Here is a 17,924-nt window from a genome sequence, read left to right on the forward strand (position 1 = left end):
GTAGTAGTATCCAACTGAATCGAACTTCACATGTGAAACAAAATGAAAATTCTTGGACCTAAGAAGGATTGCAGCACTGTAAGGTGAGCTGGGACAGGGGATGAGTGGAGGACTGGGGTGCAGTAGTTAAAGTTCATGGCAAGGCCGGGTCTGCAACCCAATTTTCCTGCTGGAACTGGGGTTATGGGGTGGGGTGATGGTGTGCTTCTTGTTTCCAAAACCCACCCTTCCCCCACACCTTGTGCTGATACCAGAGGAAGACTGGCAAGATAATGTCACGGCACCAGAAATCCCATGTGTTTTGCATTCAATGCCCCCAGCTCCCTTCACTGCGATAAGATCCTGGAAGACATGGAACTCCACAAACAGTGTCTCCTAGTGGCGACTGGAGTTAGAAAGAATTTCAGGTCCTGCATGACTGCAGGTCAAAGTAACACAAAGTAAAATGATTGCACAATGTTCAGAACCATTCGTGACTCCTCAGATACCGAAGCAGTTCACGTCCAAATGCAGCAAGACCTGGACAATATTCAGGCTTGGGCTAACAAGTGGCAAGCAACATTCACGCCACATAAGTGTCAGGCAATGACCATCTCCAAGAAGAGAGAATCTAACCATGCGATGGCATACTCTCCACTTGCCTGGATGAGTGCAGCGCCAACAACACTCAAGAAGATTGACACTATCCAGGACAACGCAGCCCACTTGATTGACACCACATCCACAAACATTTATCCCTCCACCACCGATGCACAGTAGCAGCAGTGTGTACCATCTACAAGGTGCACTGCTGCCACTCACCAACGCACCTGAGACATCACCTTGCAAACCCATGACTACTACCATCTAGAAGGACAAGGGCAGCAAACACATGGGAACACCACTACCTGGAGGTTCCCCTCCAAGCCACTCACCATCCTGACTTATATCGCTGTTACTTCACTGTTGCTGGATCAAAATCCTGGAACTCCTTCCCTAACAGCACTGTGGGTGTACCTACACCACATGGTCTGCAGCAGTTCAAGAAGGAAGCTCACCACCACCTTCTCAAGGTCAACTAGGGGTGGGCAATAAATGCTGGCCAGCGATGCCCATATCCCATGAATGAATAATAAAAAAAAATTCCTAGATCAAACTGCTTTTGTGGCCTATTGGAGCCATGACTGTGATTTGAAGGGTCTGGCTAACCCCCTCCACCATGGGCAGCTATGTTTTTTCTGGTGCATATAGCTGGTTGGCACCAAATAAGCACATAGGATAACACTTCTCCCTGCTTACCCCATGCAAATAACATGCTCCCCTCCATTGTTCCTACAAAATCAGACAGAGGTCAGTGTTGAAGCTACCAGAGGACTAGCTGTTCACTGGTGGAACTTCAGATCTCTTAAATTCAATACCTATTCCTTTGGGATTATTTACTGAGGTGCTTTTTAAATTTATTCATTCAGGGGATGTGGGCGTCACTGGCTGGACCAGCATTTATTGTCCATCCCTAATTGCCCTTGAGAAGGTGGTGGTGAGCTGTCTTCTTGAACCGCTGCAGTCCATGTGGTGTAGGTGCACCCACAGTGCTGTTAGGAAGGGGGTTCCAGGATTTTGACCCAGCGACAGTGAAGGAACTTAGTTCCAAGTTAGGATGGTGTGTGGCTTGAAGGGGAACTTGCAGGTGGTGGTGCTCCCATCTATCTGATGCCCTTTTCCTTCTAGATGGTAGAGTTCATGTGTTTGGAAAATGCTGTCAAAGGAGCCTTGGTGAAGCCTGTGGGACCCCAGTTGCAGTTCAGCTCCCAGCAGGTATGGACCAACAGCATGAAGCAGCTGCGCATTCAGCTCAAACTGAATTGGTAATCTCACAGAGAGTCACGAAAGGATGGGCTGGTAGGCAACATGTAAAAACACGACTCTTTCAAGGTTGGAGTTGGGGAACATTGCTGGATTTCACACACTACCTAACTGTGCTGTGATTGGCTGGGTGTGTTTGATGTTATGATTGAGTCTTGAAATGGACAGTATTCCATTTCCCATTTATTCATAACAAAAATCACTGGGATAATATTTTACCCAAATTTTTATGAGGTATCAAAAAGTTTCTTTTCACAGGAGCAGCATCATTGTATTGGAATTAAGATTCGGGGCACTAATACGTGACTGTTCCGCACACAATCAGTGAATGGGTCCGTCCCATTCTATCCCACTGTGAGCGATGAAATATCTATGGGCTGGAAAAATTGAAGGGATTATATAAAGGAGCGTGGAGTACTGTCCAATTTGATATATTTGTGGAACAATAGTTGTAATTAGTGTATGGGGGAAGCTATTTGCTGCTGAACAGGTGCAGGGCCTAATCTCCAGTTGCAATCTCCAGCATCCTCCCCTCCCCCTCCTCTGCAGAAAATGTGATTGCAAGCATTAAATGTCAGATATACACTTTCTACATAAACTTGTGATATTAAAATGTGCCATTCATGACTTTTTCTGACATGATTGGCCCATTGAGCCTTTTTTACCGTCTAGTTACCTGATTGGCCCATTCAGCCTATATTGTCCCCTAGTCACCTGATTGGCCCATTCAGCAAATGATGCCTTCTCATTATCTGATTATCCCAGTCAGCCTATATTGCCTTCTAGTCATCTAATTGGGATCCATTCCATCATCATTGTTCTAACAACTTAATTGTCCTGTGAGAACACCGGTAGTGACTGATAGTGTTAACAGTCATGGCTACCATAGACCAAACCACCCCCAACCCTCCCACTCCTTCCTCATACTGCAGCCTTGGATTCATATCTTAATTAGGCCTTCTTCGCTGCACTGAGCGAAAGCGACCAAGCCCAAAGTCCCTGCCACCGTGTCTGCTAATTGAGGCCGGATCTTTCCAGTATTACCTCAGCCCTATTCCCTGCCACTGCTCGTGCCTGAGAGCTGATTCTGAAATCCTGCATAAACCAGCCCCCAAATAATGTCAGAAAATAACAGCATTTATTGAAATATTACCAAGTGTCTTCTCCAGCAAATGAAATTCTTTCTTTCCAGGTCCATCAGTTCTACCATTGCAACTCTTTCCCCCCCCTAAACATTTTTTGAAGGAAGGCAGCCTAGCCCGCTCATAATTGGTTAAACAGTGCTTTGGGCAATAAGGTCGAGGAGTTTGGTATCATAGGGATCAGGAGTGGATGGGCAGTGGTGATGGTTTATACCACAGGGAGATCTATAAATGGAGATTGGGTAGAAAACGTACAATTAATTTCAAAAATAAATAAATCCTAGCTTCAGGGGAGCCATTTCACATTAGCAAATCCTCAAGTGTTCATACTCCATTAGAGTTTAATCTGTTATCATTCTGCAATTGAAGCCTTAAAAACTTAATTTGTGGATGTGGGTTAGCTGAGTGCAGGTTAACTACATCTTTGTGAAGCTGACAGAATTAGGTTTGTGCCTGATTTAAAAGGGCTAGTTTATATGATCTAGTCATCATAGTCCCTCACTGCTGGGTTGTCTTTCTTAATCAGTCTGAAAACAGCCACTGTGCCTGATTAAGTTTACCCATTGTCTTGCCATCACAAGAACGTGGATGTCTATGGATAGAGAAACATAGAGCACCTAGACAGCAGGACCTATTGCATTTGTCTGGCAAACATTTGGATAGAAACTGAGCGTATCAATAGAACAGCCACATCAAACTATACGCACTGAGAGAACCACCACATTTGGATTCATGAACCAGAGATGAGTTCAAATCCCACCACAGCAGCTGGGGACTTTAACTTCAGTTCATTAAATAAATTTGGTTAAGCTACTTTCAGTAATGATGACCATGAAATTACCAGATTTTTGTACAAACCCACCTGGCTCACTGATGTCCTTTAGGGAAGCCTTCTTGACTCTTAACTGCCCTCTGAAATGACCCAACAGGCTACTCAGTTGTATTCAAGAAGGCAGCTCCTCACCACCTTCTCAAGGGGAATTAAGAATGGGCAATAAATGCTGGCCTTAACAGCAACAGCTACATCCCAGAAAAAAAAATGATGGACCACATCAGGCTAAGCAAGCTGATTAAGCAACCACACAGCAGACTGATAGGATGGCCACATCTGGCTAAATGTGCCAACAGGGCGATCACATCTGGCAGTAGAACGGCCAAATCTGTCGGCAGTAAATTAGATGCGTGGACACTGGCCATTGAGGTTATTAACAGGGCTAAAGTTTTTATTGGATTTGTCACAGCATCAAATGGTTATACATGGTGGCTGCTAGGCAACTCTTTGACTCGACTCCCCTCAGTGCAGTCCATCATAAAAAAGCAAAGTGTTTGCTTGAATCGCTGCTGGCCAACTTTCTCATTGCTGCTGTGGGGAAACACAGCCTTTGTCTGCACCACCCTCCCGTTGCAATGCACCGGAAATCGTTCCCATCTTCAACCCTTTCCCTTCCACATGTGCATGCAGCCCCTGCCAGCCTCTGTTACCTTGTATATATGGACAGCAAAGGGAATGGCAGTTGCCCTATTCTATTGTGGTATCCATCACAGCTATCCCAATCCCACATTTATCCACACACTTTTCAGCTTGATGGCAATCAGGAGCAGGAATCCTGCCTGTTCTATATTTTCTTCTTTTCTTCCCTCCTTGCCCCAGTCCCACTCACCTTGCTGCCTCCATCCCAGCCACAACTCCCTTGACCCAGCCATGATCCGCTAATTAAACGCAGGCCAGGAATGGAACGAGTCGGGAATGCTTCCTTCAAAATGAATGGACTGAAAATGGCAGGCTGCACGCTGAGAATTTTCCCCCGTCCTCCTCTTTACATTGGTCTGATCATTGAATCGCTGTTCCCAATCCACTCGATTCAGCCACACACTGTGGACGACATTCACCTGTTGAGCATCAGTGTTCAAAACACATTGGCTTAACCGAAGTGCTTATGCCAATATAATAGAAGCAAAATACTGTGGATGTTGGAAATCTGAAATAAAAACAGAAAATGCTGGAAAAACTCAGCAGGTCTGGCAGCATCTGTGGAAGGAGAAACAGTTAGCGTTTCGAGTCTCTTCTGAAGAAGAGTCATACGGACTCGAAACATTGACTCTGTTTCTCTTTCCACAGATGCTGCCAGACCTGCTGAGTTTTTCTAGCATTTTCTGTTTGTATTGCTTATGCCAATACCTGAGTTGCTGCAATAGAGGAATATTTAATAGGACTTCACATTTTAAATGCAGTTTTCCATTGACAGGGTATCAGATGTGAAGATAACTGGAAAACTAAATTCCATGCAGCATTTAATCAACTGTGTCTGTATTTCTACTCATAGCCTTCAATTCCATTCTTAAATGTGTATATTTATCTTTTTAAAAGAGCCAATTGACATGGTATTAATTGCTTTTGCCGGGAGATTGTTCCACATATTAATTATTCCTTCACTGTCGCTGGATCAAAATCCTGGAACTCTCTCCCTAACAGCACTGAAAGGAGCTGCATACCTACACCATGTGGACTGCAGCAGTTCAAGAAGGCAGCTAACCACCAGCTTCTCAAGGGCAATTATGGATGGGCAATAATTGAAAATATGTTTTTCAGAACAGGAAAAACAGATTAGACTGAAAAAGGCTACTCTAGTCACCTATCTGCACAATCACTATATCCTCCAATCCTTTCTCTCTCCATAAACACATCTAAATGTTCCTAAACCTATTCATACTCTCTAGTTGATGATCGCCCCTGATAACTCATTCCACACACCTGTTACCCTTGGAGCTGAGGCTTAGTACTTTAACTATTAACATCCTGGAGGTTACCATTGACCAAACATTTAACTGGACTGGTCATATAAATACTGTGGCTACAAAAGCAGGTCAGAGGCTGGGGATTCTGTGGCGAGTAACTCACCCCCTGACTCCCCAAAGCCTGTCCACCATCTATTAGGTACAAGTCAGGAGTGTGATGGAACACTCTCTAGTTGCCCGGATGAGTGCAACTCCCACAATACTCAAGAAGCTCAACAGCATCCAGGACAAAGCTATCCATTTGATTGGCACCCCATGCATCAGCTTCAACATTCACTCCCTCCACCACCAATGCAGAATGGCAGCAGTGTGTACAATCTACAAGATGCACTGCAGGAACTCACCAAGGCTCCTTTCACAGCACCTTCCAAACCTGCGACCTCTACTCCTCAAAGGACAAGTGCAGCAGACACATGGGAACACCACCACCTGCAAATTCCCCTCCAAGCCACTTGCCATCCTGACTTGGAAATATATCGCCGTTCCTTCACTGTCGCTGGTTCAAAATCCTGGAACTCCCTTGCTAACAGCACTGTGGGTGTACTACACGACATGGACTGCAGTGGTTCAAGAAGACAGCTCACCACCACCTTCTCAAGGACAATTAGGATGGGCAATAAAAACGCATGCCTAGAAAGTGACACCCACATCCTGTGAAAGAACTTTAAAAAATCTTAACTATTTGATGTTGATTAAATGCTAGCCTTACCGGCATCATTCACATCCTAAGAACGCATAAAGAAAAACTGTTTAAGTGACTGAACATCAACTCATTGATAAAGAGAAACTCATCTTCAGATGAAGAAACCCAAGAGGAGGTTTGTGTGAAACACAAACACCAGCATGGACCAGTTGGGCTGAATGGCCTGTTTCTTTGTAATTCTATGTAATATTGCTCTGAATTATAATTGTGATCTGCCATTGGGCTAGCTACCTAATGATGGGAAAGCCATTTCACCATATGCTTTGTTCTCCCATTGCTGCCAGCAACCAACTGCAACAGAAGTTTGTAATAGAATGAGTTTATATTTTATCTGAAGGCGATAAGGGTTTCATTAATTATAAGAGATCTGGCCATACTTGTATTTAGTTGTATTCAATTAAATATCATTGATCACTGGATCAAGTCTATTTATAGGTTTCCTGTCTCATGCAAGGGAGGTTTCTCTATTAGGCCAGTCAATCATTCCATCGATTAATATGTAGGTTTTTCAAACTCAGGTCCCTGAGGAGGATTTTATCTGTCAGCAAATTTCTAAATGTTTTCTGCATTTATTGATTATTGGAACATTATTTCTGTTTCTGTATCTATTGTATAAAACATTTTTCTACACTAAGAGCACAGCTCTTCTTTGAGTGGCTGGCATGTTTCTTCTTGCGAGGAGAAGAGAGGCTTTGATGGTATGCCATGATAATTTTTACTTAGAGGATTGTGAATCTTTGGGGCAGAATTTTTCCCTCATTGGCTGGGCGTGTGCCTGACCTGAACGGGTGTAAAATAGTGCATGATGATGTCGGGCGAGCGTCCCGATGCCATCGCACGCTCTCGCGATATTTCGCTCGGCGTGCGCGCGCAAGAGGCTTATTAAGGACCTTAATCAGCAATTGTTTCAAAAAACTTTGAAAACTCATTTTTAACATGTCCCTGCTCATGTGACAGAGTCACATGAGGGGATGTTTCCCTTGTTTTTCCATTCTTTATTTTTAATGTTAAAAATCTTCAGCTCCCTGAGGCAGCTCTGTGCCTTCAGGGAGCTTTCTGTGAGGGCATCCGCACGCATGCGCTGATTTCTGTGTTCACCCTCCTCACACATCCCCCCAACCTCCCCCCACCCAGGCAGTGCTGAGCATTTCAGCGCACAATTCACATTGGCTGGCCGTTAATTGGCCAGCCAGCGTCAAATCGCGGTCGGGGGCCAATCACAGGCGGTGGACTTTTGTGCGGCCGCTCCCGGGCCCACTAGGGGAAATCCTTCCTTTGGAGTTCTCTACCTCAGAGGGCTGTGGTTACTCAGTATGGTCGAGAATGAGGCAGATAGATTTTTGGACATGGAGATAATCAAAGGATGCAGAGATAGGGCAGGAAAGTGGAGTGAGGTAGAAGATCTGCCATGATCTTAGTGAATCGTGGAGTAGGCTTGATGGGCCGTAAGGCCCATCATCTTATCATCAGGAGTCTCTGGGAGCGTTTTAATATTTACAGGGTGTTCTCTACACAAAGCAGTTTGATCTGAGTCACTCACAGAAAGTGAAAAAAGATGGTAGGCGTTTTGTTACTCATTGTAATGAATCTAGAGTGGGTGCGTATCTTTTACAATTCATAAACTTTCACTCATTTTTCTTATTTCCTGCCTGAGGTGAATAGATTTGTTTTTATTACCAGTATTATTTAGTGTGAATATTTACAGAATAGTGACAGCGCAGAATGAGACCATTTGTCCCATGCTACCTGCATCGGATCTCTGAATGAGCGATTCACTTAGTGTAATTCCCCCGCCTTCTCCCCATAACCCTGCATGTTCTTCCTTTTCAGATAACTAATTCCCTTTTGGATGCTTCACTTGATGGGCCTCACCACACTTTCAGGCAGTGCATTTTAAACCTTAACCACTCGCTGCATGAACACTTTTATTTTCCTCAAAGGGAGCAGAATTTCATTGTTGAGATAAGGCACCAATTTTATTCTCTAGTTGTGAGGTTAGTGACATGGGGCCATCAATTTAATATTATCACTAATAACAATCTCTTATCACTAAGAGGCTGAGGAGAGGTGTTAGAGAAAGTTCTTTTTGCAGAGGGTTGCTCAAGAATGGATTACTTTGCCTTACAATTTTAAAAAATTCTTTCAATGGGATGTTGTTATCACTGGCAAGGCCAACACTTATTGCCCACCCCTAATTGCCCATGAGAAGGTGGTGTTGAGCCGTATTCCAGACAACTGAAGGCCATTTTAGATGGCAGTTAAGAGTCAACCACATTGCTGTGGATCTGGATTCACATGTAGGCCACAGCAGGTAAGGGTGGCAGATTTCTTTCCCTAAAGGACATTGGGCAATCGGATGAGTTTTTACAACAATCTAGCTGTTTCATGGTCACTAATACTGATTCTAGTTTTCCATTCTAGATTTTGTTTAGTTAATTGGATTTAAATTCTCCAGCTCCCATGGTGCGATGTGAACTCATATCATGTAATCTGTAGTGTAGGCTCCTAGATTACTAGTCCAGTAACATAACCATATCCTATAACCTGGTAAAGAAAAATTGGATAGATCATTGAAGCTGAGGAAGTGTAAGCCAATGTATTATTTACTTTATTTTAATATATGAATCACTTTTTAACCATATAACTGTCTCTTTATTCCTTCTATAGTAATGAATGTAGACCGGTTGCTTGGCGGCCTTGTGTGCAGACTTTGTCTCATGGTGGTAACATCAACATCGAAGGGAAGCAGTACCCTGACTGAAGACACATGAAGAATTATATTGTGAGTACAAGGCAGCATGGGTAATTTAGTCAAGACCCAACCTTGCCAGAATTAGCAAGATCGGCAAAATGAATTAAACTGTGCAGGAGAACTTGCCTTGAACTGTGAGAAAGATTTCTTTTGTCCTTGGTAGAGGTAATAAGGATGTTTGCCTGACCAACTTGGGGGATTTATAACAGTGTAAGAGATAACAAAGCAGGGTTAGGCTGGCTGTATTCCATCAAGTATGGCCTTTTGAGAGGCCAAGACAGAAAGACAATGGAAAAGGCGTCGATGTAACTGAAAACCAATGAAATGGGCTAAGAACAGGTATTACCTTATATGGCACAAGGCCAGAGCCAAAAACAGTATGGAGAAAGAGTACTCAAAGATACCAGTGCTGCAGTGGGTAGGGTGGTTTGGTCAGCCACTCTGCACAACAACCCCCGCGGCAAATTGACCACCGAGGTGAACTCCAGCCCTTAGGGATGCTAAGTAAGCAGTATTGTGAGTATATACTATTGTTTGGTGATATTAACAAAGGTCTGCCACATTTAGTGGAATGATATCCAAGTTGTTGTGTGCCATTGATATTGAGTAGAGGCAAGAACTTTTAGACTAGCTAGGAGGCCATACAGAAGATATATAACAATTGGAAAAGGGCTTAATTTCAGATTGCTTGAACAAAAAGCTGGCACAGATCTGAAGGGCTGAATGCTCTCTCCCTGGGCTGTAAACTTCTCTGGGTTTGTAGTTTCACTTGTGATCATCCAATATTAGCATCAGAGCTTGGGTTGGATGCAACAGGAATGTGTAAACTAAATTCAAAACTAATACGTGAAAACACTAAATGAATGGTCAGTCTGGAGAACAGGCTGCCTGGGTAGATTTTTAAAAATTCATTTATGGGATGTGGATGTCGCTACCGAGGCCAACATTTATTGCCCATCCATAATTGCCCTTGAGGAGGTGGTGGTGAGCTGCCTTCTTGAACTGCTGCAGTCCATGTAGTGTAGGTACATCCACAATGCTGTTAGGAAGGGAGTTCCAGGATTTTGACCCAGCGACAGGGAAGGAACGGTGATATATTACCAAGTCAGGATAGTGAGTGGCTTGGAGGGGAACTTCCAGCTGGTGGTGTTTCCATCTATTCACTGCCCTTGTCCTTCTAGATGGTGGCAAGCATGGGTTTGGAAGGTGCTGTCAAAGGAGCCTTGGTGGGTGAAAAATAGTGGTGGATAGTAGAAGCAGTTAGTATTGATAAATTCAAATCCAAATTAGTTATATTTTTTTCAGAAAATAACCTTATCTCTGCAATCTCCCCTAGCCCCACAACACTCCAAGATATCTCCGCTCATCTAATTCTGGCTCTTTGAGCATCACCGGTTTTAATTGCTTCACCATTGGCGGAACATTAGCAACCTTTGACTGTCTAGACCCTAGGCTCTAGAATTCCCACGCTAACCTTCTCTAGCCTCTCTACCTTGCACTTCTCCTTTAAGATGCTCCTTAACACCAACTTCTTTGACCCAGCTTTTAGTCATTTGTCCTAATATCACCTTATGTGGCTCGGTGTCAATTCTTGCTTTATAACATGCGCAAACAAATTTCTGCAGATGCTGGAAATCTGAAATAAAAGCAGAATTTTCTGAAACCACTCAGCAGAGCAGACAGCATATGTGGAGGGAGAAACAGAGTTAACATTTCTGGTCTGTGACCATTTATTAGAAATGGGAATGTTGGAAACATACTAAAGCATTTGATTTCTCATAGCATCCACCTTATCACAGGCCTCCCCTTTTGTTATCTTCTCACCTCCCCTCCTTTCACTTGCTTAAACCTGTTACAATTCTAACTTTTCCAATTTTGTAACAGAGCAAGAATGTTAACTCTTGTTTCTCCCTCCACAAATGCTGCCAGGTTGGTTGTCAGACACCTGCCTCATAAGAGTGTTCAACTCTGTAGTAAGCACCACCTGGTGTGGCTCAGGAGCCCCACTCTGCTGTGGCAGATGTAACATAGTAGTATTTTGAAAAGTGCAATATATATTTTGTTGACTTGAAGATACCATACAGAATTGTACCAGCAGAGGGAGTCTGAAATCAGAGGCCGAGAGACTGAAGGAGCTGTTTTAATAAAATAAGTCATTGTGCTCATGCACTTTTAATTCTGTCTGCCTCTGGCAGTTTCTAGTCCTAAGAATCTCACAGTGATGTAAAATAAGAAAGTATGAATCTTTTTGGAGGGTTTTGTCTACTCACTGCAGAGAAACCAGCATTTTAAGTTGCTGACTTGAAGAAAGACTCAAGTTGTTTCAAAGGCACACAGGCTTGGATCAAACAAGCAAGAAAGCTTTACAGACAAGTTTCATCACTATTGCTGATGGAAATAGCATTGCCTATGCCCAACATACCATCTTTTGAAGTACATTTAGAGCCATCATCTGTCTTCCCACATTGGCAAAAGCGATTGTGAGGTTCTGAAGGGGTGATGGCAGGTTTTGCCTTCACAGAGGACAAAAGGAAAAAGGCCTTACTTTTCCACTAAGGTGGTGAAGACTTGGAAGATATCTTTGAAACGTTTACACCTGAGCAAAATTACTATGACTTAGCCACAAAGGCAGTAATGTCCTCTTTCAAGCCAAAGCAAAGCACAATATATAAAACAATTATCTTCAGGTGCACAAAGCAAGAAGCAGTGAGACAATTGACCAGTGTTGCATGTGTTTGAGGCACCTAGCAGCCAAGTGTGACTTTGGTGAAGCTGAACAGGTCAAAAGGGAAATAAAAACACAAATCATCGTATGTTGTCACTCCAGCCGACTACCCCAGAGAGCACTTGAGAAAGACAGAAAGCTGCCAGAGCTGTTGGAGCTAGCAAGGTCACTATCACTCTCCAAGTCCAGAGCTACTGAAGCGGACACTGCCAAAACCCACACTCCAAATTCAACTCCTGTGAACACTGTTCATCATTCATGTGCCAGGAAACCAGCTGAAAAGGAACAAAGCAGTCTCACGAACAGAGTGGTGACATATGCAAAGAATATTTCCACCGTGGTGGTGCTTATCCACAGCAGATAGTGTCATGCTATCGGTAAAACTTGTAGAAAACTCAACCAATTTGCTCATGTTTTCGCTCATCTGTCTAAGACCATTTCCAACAGAAGGGTGCCACATACGTGTACCACAGCAAAGGGGTGAGAGAATGTAGCCAATGTAGAGCCAGATGATTCTGAACATACTTATATGCCCTTTTTTGGGCACTGTGTGACAGTGACCTTTGGCTGTTTGGACATAGATGTTCAAAAAACTTCAGGATGGCCCCATTCTCTGCAGTCCAGGGAATATGAAAATTTTCCCTCATAACAGTGGCAAACCGCTAAAAACTATTTTGAAATGCCAATCTCATTCACAGACACCAGAACGAGTTCTGTATTTTATATCATATCTAGAGGATGTGACACGCTTATCAGTTTTCACACAGCAATAGATCTGCACATGATTGCAGTCACATACATGATTCCTATGCATACGAGCAACATTCTTGAATTGTATGCTGACTGCTTCACTGGCATTGGCAAACTGAAAGGTGCTACATGCAAGTTGCATGTAGACACCAATGTGCCCCAAATAATGCATCAAAGGCAACAAATACCATTTCATGTCAGGAAACAGACTGAGTAGGAACTTGAGCATTTACTTGACATTGCCATTATTGAGGAAACTGGGGATGAGCCTACCCTTGGGTCTCACCCAGACAAGTCATCATAAAATCCAAGAGCGAAAACCAGATTAGAATCTGCGTTGATATGAGGTCGCCAAACCAAGCCATACAGTGTGAAAGACACTTGACACCAACAGTTGCTGATATCATAGAGAAAGTGCACGGTGGTAAACTCTTCACTAAACTTGACTTCAATGCAGGATACTATAAAATCGAGCTTGCAGAGAATTGAAGTGTCTTACAGTATCCTGCACTCACATTGGACTATGTCAAAACAAGAGGCTCAACTTTAGAATCAATTCAGCAGCTGAGGTATTTCAGCGCATGATTCAGCCTGTGCTTCAAGGACTTGAAGCCATGCTGAACATCAGTGATGACATTCTCCCTATGGTCGCACTGAAAGTGAACTCGAAACACAACTACATGCACGTCTACAATGCCTCAGAGAATGTAACCTTACCTTGAATAAAGACAAGTAATTGTTCAATCTGCGCAGAATCAAATTCTTTGGCCATTTATTCAGTGGTGAAGGAGAATCACCTGATTCACGGAAAGTTGAAGCCTTTGTAAATACTGCGTATCCTACAAATGTGCAGGAAGTCTGAAGTCCGTTAGGACTCATTACATGCTGTAGTCTTTTCATTCCTGACATCAATATGGTCTCTGCGCCACTATGCGATCTGACAAGAGACTGCCAAGTGGGAGTGAACCACAACACACAAACTGGTTGTACACCAGATCAAAAAGTAGTTGTCAGCTAGTTGCACCAATGCTTATTTCAACCCTGAGAAAACCACACCTCCCAGCTAGTCGTGGATGCAAGCCCAGTTGGCAAAAAGACAAGGCAAGGAACCCATCAACTGTTGTGGTGGCAAGCCGATTGCTAACATCTGTAGAACAACGTTATTTGCAAACAGAGACAGAAGTACTCTCAATCACATGGGGTATCTTACATTTTCATCTCTATTTCTATGGAAGCATGTTTGAAATCATAGCCAGTCATAGACCACTAGCAAGCCTGTTCAACAATCCACATAGCAAACTATTACTTGAATAGAACGTTGGATACTCAAACTACAAGAGTATGAGTTCCATGTTGAGTATTAGCCAGACAAACTCAACCCAGCGGACTAACTTTCACAGCATCCGTTGACAACAGTCAGTCCTATTAGTTGTGAGGAAAAGGCTGCCGAACAATATCTTAACTATGTAAGCCTAAATGCAGTGCCAAAGACACTAAACTAGCTGACATCAAAGTAACAACAAAATAATATGAGGCATTACAGCTATGTATGGCAGCTATAGAATCAAGAAACTGGAAAGTTGTGATCAAAAGAGCATTTACAAGCAAAATCACTCACACATGACGCTGTCTTCACAATGTTGAAAAGAAGCTTGCTGTTACAACCTGATCTCATGTTACCCAACAACTGCATTGTCATTCCACACTTACTGCAGGAATGTGTTGTCAATTTAGCACATGTTGATCACCAGGGATCAGTGTTGTCAAAAACCAAATAACTTAGAGAAAAGATACAGTTCCCAGAAATTAACCACATTGTAGAATCAAACATTTGTCATGTTAGGCAACCACAATGTCAAATCTTCTTGATCCTCTCAAGTTGTCTGAACTGCCTCCTGAACTATGGATTAAATTTAGTGTTGATGTTTCAGGTTTGCACACTGGTAAATACCTGCTTGTTGGCACCAACGGCTTCAGCAGACTCCCAGTGGTGGAAATTGTTATGTCAACTTCTGTGAAGTGATTCCATTTGGTAGGAAGAGCATGGTGAGACAACATAAAATAAAGGATACAACTGTAAAGGGGGTGCAGGAGCAAAGGAACATGGTTATATATGTGCATAAGTCATTGAAGGTGGCAGGACCGGTTGAGAGAGCGGTTAATAAAGCATACATTATCCTAGGCTTTATTAATAGGGGAAGAGAGTACAAGAGCAAGGAGGTTATGTTGAACTTGTATAAGACACTAGTTTAGCCTCAGCTGGAGTATTGCATTCAGCTCTGGGCACTGCACTTTAGGAAGGATGTGAAGGCATTGGAGAGGGTGCAGAAAAGATTCACAAGAATGGTTCCATGGATGAGGAACTTGAGTTATGAAGATAGATTGGAGAAGTTGGGACTTTTTCCTTGGAGAAGAGAAGGTTGGGAGGAGATTTGATAGAGGTGTTCAAAATCATGAGGGGCCTTGACAGAGTAGATAGGGAGAAACTGTTTCCACTCGTGAAAGGATTGAGAACGAGAGGGCACAGGTTTAAAGCAATTGGCAAAAGAAGCAAAAGTGACATAAGGAGCGACGCAGCGAGTGGTTAAGTTCTGGAATGCACTGTTGTAGAGTGTGGTAGAGACAGAGTCCAGGAGAGGGGGTTGCAGATGGTGCCAAATGCTAGGACCTGGGAGCTGGGGGATGGGGGGGCCTGGGTTTGGTGTTTTAAATGGAGTCCTTGTTGGTCTACGGATAAGCTGGGGGTGGTTGTGGGAGGGGGGGGGAGGTTGGGTCGGAGGTTGAGTGGGTGGGTGGGGGGAGGTTGGGGGTCGGAGGGGAGGTTGCAGGGGGGTGAGGGAGGTTGGAAGAAGTGGTGGGGAGATTGGAGGGGGTGGGGGGGGTGGTTTGGGGTTACAGGGGGAGTTTGGGGGTGTGTGGGGTGTTGGAGGATTGGAGGGGGTTTTGGGGGAGAATGGGGGGAGGGTTGAAAGGGAGGTTTGAGAGAGGTGGGGGGAGGATGAGGAGGTGGGGGAAAGGTTGGAGGGGGGTTGGGTGGTTGTGGGGAGGTTGGAGAAGGGTTGGGGGTAGCTGGATGGGGGGTTGGTGGGGGTGAGAATGGAAGGAGTGTGGCGATTCAGGGTTGGAGGGGTGAGGGGGAGTTGAAGTGGGGGGGAGAGGAAGCACTTTTAAGGTTTAGTACCACAAAATTAATTTCTATATGCACTTATCAAAATTCTAATTTGAATTTGAACCAGCTTATCAATAACAATCTAAATTTTCATTATGCTCTAAAGTAGGTACAATTCTGATGACATGTTGTGCTGATGTAACCAGAGGCTTGAGAATCTTGGGCCTCATCAAAGTAAATGTAAGATGCTGAAAGCTGGGAATGATGTAAAACAGGGCGTTGAATCATGATCGTCTGTTTTATTACTGCTGTAAAGCCTGGGAATGAAATCTCTATTTGTCACTAGGAGATTGCTTAAAGAAAGGTTTCACAAATCTCTACTCCATCTGAGTTCACCCCATCCTGTTTAAAATCTAGCAGAAGGTGGTCACAATCTTGGATTATAATTTCTCTGCGGATTCTGGATCGTCCATTGTAACTTGGGCAAAAATAATCCGTGGAATTCCCAGAGAAACAGCAGAAAGGGCTTTTACCATAAAGGGTCTTCACAGAAACCCAATCCTGTGACTTAAGTACCTCTAGAAATGATTTATCTCAGGATTTTGTCGTACAATCTTTTTTTTTGCTGTTGGAGCTTCTTATTTATTCCACTTAATTTGCCTGTTTCTCTCACCCCTCAGACAACAATTAGAATGAAAAAAATATGATTTACAGGTTTATTTAGTACAACTGTAACGCAACATCATATGGATCCTGTGGATAGGCTGTAAATTCACAGTCTGCAATACAATTGCACTTCATTATTCCCTGATCAAAGCAGCTAATCTGATGAGTCTGAACAGACAGCCGAAACGCAAGGAGCTGGATTTTGCAGTCCCCCTCCCCCGACACCGCAGGGCATGTTTTAGGTGGTGGTGGGAGGGGGTGTGGTTGTGGTGAGTGTTGCACGTAAAATTGGACAGGTGGCTAGCCCACCGCCTTCCCATCCATCCCCGACCCAGTCCCCATAAAACGGTAGGTGGGTGGGTGCCTTATTCGGCAGCCCGCCCGCCATTTTAAAATTAATAATTAACGGGCTATTGATCTTGTTACCAAGCCAATTGACCTGAATAGGCTGCCTGTGCCTTATATAGTTGGCATGGCGGGCGGGTGGGAGTGACAAGTCCGTTTTCTTCTAACTTTGTGGAAAAATTGGAAAGGAAAGAGTCATTTCATTTGATGGAATCCCCTGTGCGTGCCGGGGGTACACCCACAAGGTGCTATCGCCCCTTTGTTCCTCCCCCACATGGCATACAAAATCTGCCCACTCGCTCCCCCTCCCCCTCTCCATTGATCCCTCCACATTCAAATCCCTGGAATACCCGGGTTGGACACCATGGCTGTCAGCATCCTGGGGCCCACTTGCAGTCCCAGCAGCACCCACTATTCATGGGATGTGGGCAGCGCTGGCTGAGCCAGCATTTATTGCCCATCCCTAACTGCCCTCGCAAAGGTGGTGGTGAGCTGCCTTCTTGAACCACTGCAGTCCATGGGGTGTAGGTACACCCACAGTGCTGTTGGGGAGGGAGTTCCAGGATTTTGACCCAGCAACAGTGAAGGAACGGCAATATATTTCCAAGTCAGTATAGTGAGTGACTTGGAGAGGAACTTCCAGGTGGTGGTGTTCCCATCTATCTGCTGCCCTTGTCCTTCTAGATGAGAGTGGTGGTGGGTTTGGAAGATGCTGTCCAAGGAGCTTTGGTGAGTTTTAAAAATTTGTTTATGGGATGTAGGCATCGCTGGCTAGGCTGGCATTCATTGCCCAGTGCATCTTGTAGATGGAACACACTGCCAACACTGTGCGTCGGTGGTGGAAGGAGTGAATGTTTGTGGATGGGGTGCCAATCAAGCGGGCTGCTCTGTCCTGGATGGTGTCAAGCTTCTCGAGCGTTGCTGGAGCTGTACTCATCCAGGCAAGTGGAAAATATCCCATCACGTTCCTGACTTGTGCCTTGTGGATTGTGGACAGGCTTTGCAGAGTCAGGAGGTGAATTACTTGCTGCAGTATTCCTAATCTCTGACCTGCTCTTCTAGCCACAGTATTTATATGGTTAGTCCAGTTCAGT

The sequence above is a fragment of the Cetorhinus maximus genome, chromosome 5 (assembly GCF_964194155.1).
Source record: "Cetorhinus maximus chromosome 5, sCetMax3.hap1.1, whole genome shotgun sequence".
In the NCBI taxonomy this organism is placed as follows: domain Eukaryota; kingdom Metazoa; phylum Chordata; class Chondrichthyes; order Lamniformes; family Cetorhinidae; genus Cetorhinus; species Cetorhinus maximus.